This window comes from Coffea arabica, chromosome 10c (genome assembly GCF_036785885.1).
Source record: "Coffea arabica cultivar ET-39 chromosome 10c, Coffea Arabica ET-39 HiFi, whole genome shotgun sequence".
Lineage (NCBI taxonomy): Eukaryota > Viridiplantae > Streptophyta > Magnoliopsida > Gentianales > Rubiaceae > Coffea > Coffea arabica.
This window is the reverse complement of record NC_092329.1, coordinates 22321959-22331348: the sequence shown is the minus strand read 5'-3', so window position 1 is coordinate 22331348 and position 9390 is coordinate 22321959. Positions and strand designations below refer to the sequence as shown.

Sequence of the window (9390 nt, the reverse complement as noted above, 5' to 3'; positions counted from 1 at the left end):
GTATAAACTGAGTTATAGTAATTATAGCATTATGTGATTTGTAAACCTGTTTTTGGTGTTTCCGGTTGAGTATTTGGCACATTTGACCTAGTTGTGCTAGGATTTGGACTGAGTGACCTTCTACATTGTTGTAGCCCTGTTCCATACCTTCGAAACGGTGGGCTTATACCCCCATCCGATAATCGTAGTGAAATTGACGCCATTACCGCATAATAAGGGCAAAACAGTTTTTCTATTCGGGGCCAAGACTAATGGTATTTCTAATTTCTGGTTACCTATGATGCTTATTTATGCATATGAAACCCTATTAGGGTTATAATTGGTATGGCTATATGACTCGTTATCGAGTCTCATTGTATTTGTTTGCTTGTTCTAGGAGGAAACGGTGGTGCACGACGTTCGTTTAACGACGGTGCAAGAAACATCATTTTCTCACTTGGTGAGTATACTACTCACTTAATTGTTACTATGTGGCTTTGCTAAATGTATATGTGATGCCTTGAAGGCTTACTTGAATATTGGAATTGATTAAGGTGAGGGTGTACTTGACCGCCCTCACCCCTTTTGATAGTATCACTGATTGGCTACCGTTTTACTGCATTACTAAACTTGATATATTGGTTGGTGAATTCCATTTCATGGAAACTGCTTTGGTGTCGTTTGGACGAATGTCCAACGGCCTTACTGTATTACTGAGCTCAACCCCGTTTGGTAGTCAACTGGATCGAGCCGGCGAGGGCTTGGTCGTGAAAATTGTCATGCCACGGGGACTGTACTGAGGAACCTTGTAGTAATGAGACTCTTGGTTCCGGTATACTCAAGTATTACCAAAAGCTACTGAATTGGAGTGCGGGCCCGGTTGGGGAATGTTGGGTGGAAGGAATGGAAGTAAAGAGTTGTCTACGGTTGGTTATTTTTTTAAACATTGACGGAGGGTCAATGAGGTTGGATCAAGAATATAAGCGAGGAAATGGGCTCTTGAGAGCCGTCCGTATCCTTTCACTGATTTGATTTACTTCTTATTTGCATACTTGAACTGAACGGTTATGTTTATGTGATCTTAGCTGCTATGGTGGTTGTATTCTCACTGGGCATATAGCTCACCCCGTTTCTTTTGTTTTCCTTATAGGAATATGACTCTTTTGGAATGAATTTTGTTAAATGGTTGCCGAATGAACTAGATGAATGCCTCTTTTGTATTGTATATAAAATGGGACCCTAAATGTATCATTAGGGCCGTTTTCACTTTTGTTTTGGCAACCCACATATGTAGTGACTTTTGTATCACTTTTAATGGCCATTGTGGCTTGTAAATGGTTAATGTTATGTTGTATATGTATTTCGATGTTTGGTTGGGTTTCGGACGGGTCGGTTACTATTCATGGCCGACTCTGGATTTCATTTCTTTTATTTTGGGTTATTTTGCCCTTTTGCCTTGTTTGCGCGCATTATAAGTTTCAGAACGTGATAGATCGCTTTATACTGCACTGTTAGTCCTGGCGAGAGTTGGGCAGGCTGTCCGCTAACCTCTTTGGTTCGCCTTAGGGGAAGGTAGGGCTGTCACAGGTGGTATCAGAGCCTAGGTTTGAATTAGCCTGGGTGTTAAAGGAATGCTAGACTTGAGGATTCTATTGTTTATGCCTATTAAGTGTATTCATGTTATTTCTCCTTTGCTATAGGATGGATGCGAGTGGTGACCCTAGTGCTAGTCCTTCGGGAGTGAGACCTCCCAGAGCACTCCCCGTGATTCCATATCAGATCAGGCAGAAGGGGGCCGTGGTGCGTTGGAACCCGGCCAACCGCCTTCGACGGTGTGCGTGCCGTGATACTTATGCTTACCCGAACGCCTTAGTTTTGGCGGTAGCGAAGGAGCGTAAGGAGCTTGCTAAGGATAACACTAAGTTGGAAGCTGTGGTTGCTACGTTGGAAGCTGAGGTGACTCAGGTTAGGGCAACCAACGAGAAGCAGGCGGCACGTATCATGGAGCTAGAGTATGACGTGCATGAGGCCGAGGACAGAGTTGATGACCTCTATGACCAACTGAGGGATGCACGCGAGCACGAGGTTAAGCGAGCTCGCAAAGTCAGGGGTCGTGCTGAGGCGATCCTTAATCTGTGCGACGACGGGCTCGAGGAGTCTAGCGATGAGGCCTCGTATGCGGGGGCCGAGGCCGGGGAGGAGTCTACCCCATCGCCTGGGTCCCAGACCCCAGCGACTGACTAGGCCTTGATCTTTAGGCATCTTTTGGATAGTGGTGGTTTTTGTATGTACATAGGGATAGGGATAGAGCCTTAGCTAACCGTTTTGGATGTAGGGTTAGCTACGTGTAAATTTCTTTTGATAGGCCTATCCTCGGGAGGATCGTTTATGTACGTACGTGCCTTGGCCGTACTTGACTGACTGATTGTATATATGTGTTTGGCTTGTATATATGTGTGTTTGTGATTATGCTTGGACTGTATACCTATGTGTTTTTGTGCAAAGTTTAAGTGTTACTTATATGTCTTGTTACTACTTTGGTTTAGTATTCTTGCCTAGACCGAGTAAAACTCATGGAAGGTACACGGAGTGATCGGGGACGTGGGCGCGGAACTAGACAACCCACACCGGTTAGGGAAACGGGGGAAACCTCTACTGGACCCAATCCTGGACTGCAAATAGACCCGAATGTACAAATAGCTGCCGCTATGCAGCAAATGACCAATTTACTAGCACATGTAGTACAACAACAGGGCCAGAACCCAAATCCTAACCCCGGAAACCCTGGCCATCATATTGAGAGCGAAGATAGAGCTCTAGAACGTTTTCAAAAGTTTTCCCCGCCAAAGTTTGTTGGGGGACCCGACCCTGATGTTGCGGAGAAATGGCTTGAGAAGATGGTTGATATATTTGCCGCTTTACATTACCCAGACGAACGGCAGGTGACTTTTGCCGTGTTTCAACTTGAGGGGGCTGCCCGTTCCTGGTGGAACGTAATTAGACAGAAATGGGAGCGGGAGCAGACACCTAGGACTTGGGTGAACTTCATCCGGGAATTTAATGCAAATTTTTTCCCTCCTCTAGTCCAGGAGAGGAAGGAGGACGAGTTTATAAGGCTTCGCCAAGGGACTCAGACGGTGGCGGAATATGAGAGTCAATTCACCCGGCTGTCCAAGTTTGCGCCGGAGTTAATCATGACTGAGCAACGACGGGTGAGACGCTTTATCCAGGGTTTGAACGTTGAGATCCAGAAAGACCTCGCGGCGGCTCAAATCACTACGTTTAGCGAGGCAATGGAAAAAGCCCAACGAGTTGAAAGTGCACGGCTGCAGGTCCGAAACTTCCAGGCTAAGAAGCGTGGTTTTCCTGGGAGTACGTCTGGACAAGGTGAGAAGAGCACTCCCTCGAAATTTGGAAGAGGAACGGGTGGTGGCCGACAATCGGGTTCAGGCAGAGGGACTCCGTTTAGGGGTGGTCAAGCTGGGCGAGGACAGAGGGGAATTGCTCAGAGTGGCTCGGTTTCGGCACCTCGCGGTCCCTGTGGGCACTGTGGGAAAACAAACCACACTGAGGATAATTGCTGGAGGAAACAGGGTAAGTGTGTGACGCCCCACATCTCCCTAAGGCGGACCAAAGGGTATCCGCGGACGCCTGCCCAGCTCACGCCAGGACTCAAGCAAATCCATTCAATTTAAATTGAACTAAACACTTCGATGAGAGCAACATGAATACAATAATGCGGAAGCGTTCAAGCTTAATAAGTCACTTAATGTATATCCAGTACATCGGGTAATCATGAAACGACTTAAATTCAAAGTACACATCAGGGCCCAAACTTTTCAAGTTTACAATTTCCACAAGTACAACCCAAACCAGGGCCTAGTCAAAATATATAACAGGAGTCTTAACAAAATTACAACGGATGGTTTCTCCATATCTCTCCAAGAGTCGGTCCTGTTAAGGAAAACAAAACTATAGGGTGAGCTAAACGCTCGTGAGGCCAAGAACACACATGCAAGCACTTAGTCAAATAACAATCCCAGATTTAATAAATAAAGCCATGTCTTTTCAATAATCAATCAATCAAACAGGAAAAGTAATCAGAAACAATTCAAGGATATAGTAGCTCTCAGGAGCTAAGTTCCACTCGATCTGCCGTTGTCATTCGTATACCTTCCCGCATTGACCCTCCTGTCAACCGGGTCGGTATTTCCATTTCCGTAGATCACCACTTACTTCCCTCCGTCCACCGTACACCCCAAGGGCCCACAATGGCCAATATTGGGCAATACTCAACGAGTATGCCAAGCAAGACCTCTTATTAGGTCGAGCTTATTTGTATCTCATGGCTCGTCCAAATCCCCGACCAAGCCCATTACTGGCTCGAGTCTAAGGACGGCCTATGAGTTTGGGCGTCCCCCATTCATTTGAAAGTCGAGGAGGTTCACTCCAACGACATAAGCATTCATGACATAACATTGCATTTCATTCATTCATTCAATACATTTCATTCATTCATTTGAAATTAGAACGAGTGCGATAAAGTACGCACCCGCCCTTATTTTTAAAACTTTCAACAAATCCCACAAATAAGCTACTATCAAAATTCACACACTTGACACTCACCGAGCAATTCAATAAGAATTATTTTCCGGAAGTTCAAGTGTCCACGGTGAGATCCTCTTGAAGGTCTCCTTGCGCGCCTGGCAATTTAATAGTGGATAATCACACAATTAACCCACTTATCAAGAAAGATTGTACACTAGTACAATCTAAGAATTATTTTGCAAAAAGGAACCTCAATTACACGTAGATCGAGGTTCAACTTGCCTTTTATTAGGTACAATATTATTTGAGTTTTTATCATGAAAATCGAGGGCAAAACGTTTGAATAATACTAAGAGAATTAAGAGTTTTGGAAAAAAAAAAAACTCCTTTGCCTTGAAAAGTGAGAATTTCAGTTTTATCCTAAATCTTTGAAAAATCGTAACTCGCTCGGTATAAGTCGAGAATTGGAAAACTTTATACCGTTGGAACCCTCTGAGAGAGTACTATAAGTTCCTAGAAGATACTTTTCCATGAATCGAAGTGAAAAGTGGTCAAAAATGGGCTTGAAGACGCAGGGTGGGTTTTCATGGCAGAATTAAGTTGGATTTCGGCCAACTTTGGAAATTCGGCACGATTCACACGTTGCAAACCGGCCTCTGAAATTTTCAGCTCAATTAGTGTTGCAAGTGAAGTGTATGACAAAACAAGCGGATCAAGAATCAGAGTTTCGAGCACCGAGATACGGTAGCCCGAAGTTGAGCAAATTCAAGACTGGATGAGAATTTTCCAGATTTGAACCTCTAACTTTAGTAATTCAATTGGGTATCGAAACGAACTTGAATTGGCACCAAAATTGGTAGTATTTCAATACTATATGGAAAGTATCTCTCTATCGAATTTCGGGGAAAAATACCTTCGGCAAGGTAGTTAATTAGCCCACCAAAGTTCAAGAAAAATCCTAAGGCAATCTGCCTTTGACTTGCATTTCCCAATTTCCAATCGTCTAACCAAGAAAGTTATCCAACCATGGTTCATTTGTGAAATAAGGGTCTAAGATACATCCATGATATCTTTGGTAAGTGTTTAATATCAAGAACATCAACTAACAAGTTCACTCCAAGATTTTGTTCCAAACCAGTCCAAAGATTAGGGTTTTCCAAAACAGAGCAGTCCACTTGCTTCAGTCACAACTCAGTCATTATAGTTCGAAATCGAGCATGGCTTACGCCGTTGGAAAATGCATTCATAGAGTTAAAATATCACAGAAGAAATCGTTCCCAAATTCGGCACCCATCTGGTTCAAATTCGGGCATCAAGTTGCTGCCTGAACACTTCATTCCAGAAGAACAGAGTAACAGGACAGCGAATTTAAAACATTTGGTTCGGCTTGATCACAAAGAATCAGAACGTACATTATATACCAAATTAAACCTAGGAATGTCTAGTTTCAAACGCCACCGACGGCACATGATTTCGACATCCGAGGACAGAGTTATAGCCAAAATACTACTGCTGGTCAGAGCATACGCGAATCAGTTTTCCAGATTTGCTGGTTTCTAAAAAAAAATTCATTTGCCCATTCAAACCTCATTATTTTTCAATGAAATTTTTCACACATCTAATACATCCTACAAGCATCCAATTCAAGCCATTAAACCATTAAAAATTGGCCTGGAAATGGCCGAACATGGCAGGGGCAAAATCGGAAATTTTAGCTTCTTACACCCAATGAAGTTCCTACTAATTACCCACCACTAATGCATCATTATAATCACTAAACCAACAATATAATCACCATCAATCATCACATCAGCAACAACAACCCAAGTGTGGGAATTCCAAGAGCCCACAATCACATTTTTACACCATACAAAAGCTAACCAAATGCATGCATGAACTTAACGAGGCAAGATAGCTTCCAATCTTCAAGTTCTCAAGGGTAGATCATCACTTACTTTGGGGTTGATGTTCAAGCAGAATTTCGGTCCTTTTTGCCCCAGAAAAACCGTGAGTTTTAGCTCTCTTTTGCAGCTCAAAATGCTCCTCAAGTGTCAAGCTAGGTGTGGTGCAAGTTTGGTTAAATTTGGAGGTGATTTGGGGTGGTTTTTGGGTGGGATTAGTGTGCAGAAATTTTAGAACAAGGAGTTAGAGAGAGGGAGTGTTTTGGCCGGCCATGAGGAGAGAGAAGAGAGTGTGTGTTTGATCTAAGTTAGCTTCCAAGAGAAGGTGCAATGTGTGGTGCAAAATCACCCAAAAGTCAACTCTCATTAGGGGCCGTTTGGTGCGATTACGGCTCGATTTTTTTTTCGCACGTTTGGTTCACTAGTGCACTAAACCTCCAAGGCATATATATTCATGTAAATATTATTCACTCTTAGTTGTCCCGAAATAAGGGTCTAAAGTCTCCCAATCGAAGTCGCGCGTGTGAAAACGCGTACCGTCAATTTTACCGCTATAACGCGAAACTTTCGAAAAATTCTTATAACGATTGCACTACTAACTATCACTTGAATATTTATTCATAAGATTACCTATTTTAGGACCATAGTACAAGTCTCCAATATTCCAAGTTTATCGTGCTACTACGCGGATAAAATCTCCAAGTACTATTCACTATTTTTACTAAACGCGCTCTAGGAAATTAATTTTCGAAACGAATCATTTTAAAAATATAACGAAGATATACTACCACTTATTTAGGTCTAATAAGACTAGAAAATATTCCTTGGAAATAAAATCCAAATTAAATAATTTATTAAGCCATAAATTAGGCATAAAATAATAGTTTTTGCGAGTCCTCACAAAGTGCCTGCGGTGTGGAAGTGCGGACCATCAATTGGCTACATGCCCGGTCCTGAAACAAGACGGAAAGGGGAGCCAACCAACGTCGAGGACCAATACTGGACCAGCCAAGGGAGACGGATCCAAACCTAAAGTTCCTGCTAGGGTGTATTCCTTAGAGCCCCATCAGGTTCCAGAATCTTCTGAGGTTGTAGAAGGTACGATCCCTATTTTCCACCGCTTTGCCAAAGTTTTAATTGATCCTGGTGCCACTCATTCGTTTGTTAACCCTGATTTCATGTGTGGCATCGATATAAAACCTGCTAGTTTACCATATGACCTAGAAGTTAGTATACCTACGGGGAATCAACGTTTGGTGACTAGTATGGTTTATAGGGATTGTGATGTATGGGTAGGTGAAAGGAGATTTTTAGGAGACCTAATTAGCTTGTCCATTAAGGGGTACGATGTGATTCTGGGTATGGACTGGCTAGCCAAATATAACGCCCAACTGGATTGTAAAACGAAAGTAGTAGAGTTTCGCATTCCTGGTGAGGCAACCTTAAGGTTGGATATAAGGGGTAGGTTAGCCTCATCTGCTTTAATTTCGGGCATACAAGTTAGGAAACTGATAAGTAGAGGGGCGCAAGGATTTTTGGCCTTTTTAATTAACACCCCTACGGATAAGTTAAAAGTGGAAGACGTGGCCATAGTGAGGGAATTTCCGGATGTATTCCCTGATGAGTTAGTAGCTTTACCGCCGGAAAGGGAGATAGAATTCCGAATAGACCTGTTGCCTGGAACCGCACCTATATCGAAAACCCCTTACCGAATGGCGCCTGCAGAACTTAAGGAGCTTAAGTTGCAGTTACAAGATCTTTTGGAGCGGGGATTCATTCACGAGAGTGAGTCTCCTTGGGGAGCTCCTGTCCTATTTGTGAAGAAAAAGGACGGAACCTTGAGGATGTTCATTGATTACCGGGGCTGAACAACGTGACCATCAAGAATAAATATCCACTGCCCCACATCGACGAGTTGTTCAACCAGTTGCAAGGAGCAGTGGTCTTCTCCAAGTTAGACCTCCGACAGGGATACTACCAGTTGTTGATTAGGAAGGAGGACATTCCGAAAACTGCTTTCAATTCAAGATACGGGCATTACGAGTTCGCCGTTATGCCCTTTGGACTGACCAATGCTCCCGCCGCCTTTATGGACCTGATGCATAGGATTTTTAAACCCTATCTAGACCGATTTGTCGTTGTGTTCATTGATGACATTTTGGTCTACTCTAAGAGACGCGAGGAGGATGAGGAGCATTTGAGGGTGGTATTGCAGACGTTAAGGGAACATCAACTGTATGCCAAATTTAGTAAATGCGAGTTCTGGTTGGAGAAAGTAGCATTTTTGGGTCATGTGATCTCCCACGAAGGTATTTCGGTGGACCCGGCGAAGGTTGAGGCCGTGACAAATTGGAAGAGGCCAGAAACCCCCACGGAAATTCGTAGCTTTCTAGGGCTAGTTGGGTACTACCGAAGGTTTATTAAGGATTTTTCCAAACTGGCAAGACCTTTAACTGACCTGACGAAGAAGCATGGCCAGTTTATCTGGAACGGCCGATGCGAAACAAGTTTTCAGGTATTAAAGAAAAGATTGACCATGGCACCGGTACTGGTCTTGCCAAATGGAGTGGACGGGTTTGCGGTTTATGCGGACGCGTCGCGAGAAGGCCTGGGGTGTGTTTTGATGCAGAATCGGAATGTGATTTCATTTGCCTCTAGGAAGTTAAAGCTTCACGAGCAGAATTACCCGACTCACGATCTGGAATTAGCCGCAGTTGTCTTTGCACTGAAAAAGTGGAGGCATTACCTATATGGGGTGACCTTCGAAGTGTATTCAGATCACAAAAGTCTTAGATACCTTTTCTCTCAGAAGGAATTGAACATGAGGCAACGAAGGTGGATGGAATTTCTGGAGGACTACGACTGTACGATCAATTACCATCCGGGAAAAGCAAATGTGGTAGCAGATGCTTTGAGTCGTAAGGTCCAAGTAGCAGGATTGATGATTAAGGAGTGGGATTTA

The 9390-nt window shown here is 43.5% G+C and overlaps 1 long non-coding RNA gene across 1 annotated transcript; it reads right to left on the bottom strand.

Annotated features, from left to right (window-relative positions):
• Nucleotides 1-3830: 3830 nt before the first annotated feature.
• On the bottom strand, nucleotides 3831-6623 carry LOC140016030 (uncharacterized). The gene is made up of 2 exons (XR_011822358.1): nucleotides 6483-6623; nucleotides 3831-3933 (listed from the first exon to the last, which is right to left on the bottom strand). It is a non-coding gene; the product is annotated as an uncharacterized lncRNA (long non-coding RNA).
• Between the last annotated feature and the right edge of the window lie 2767 nt (nucleotides 6624-9390).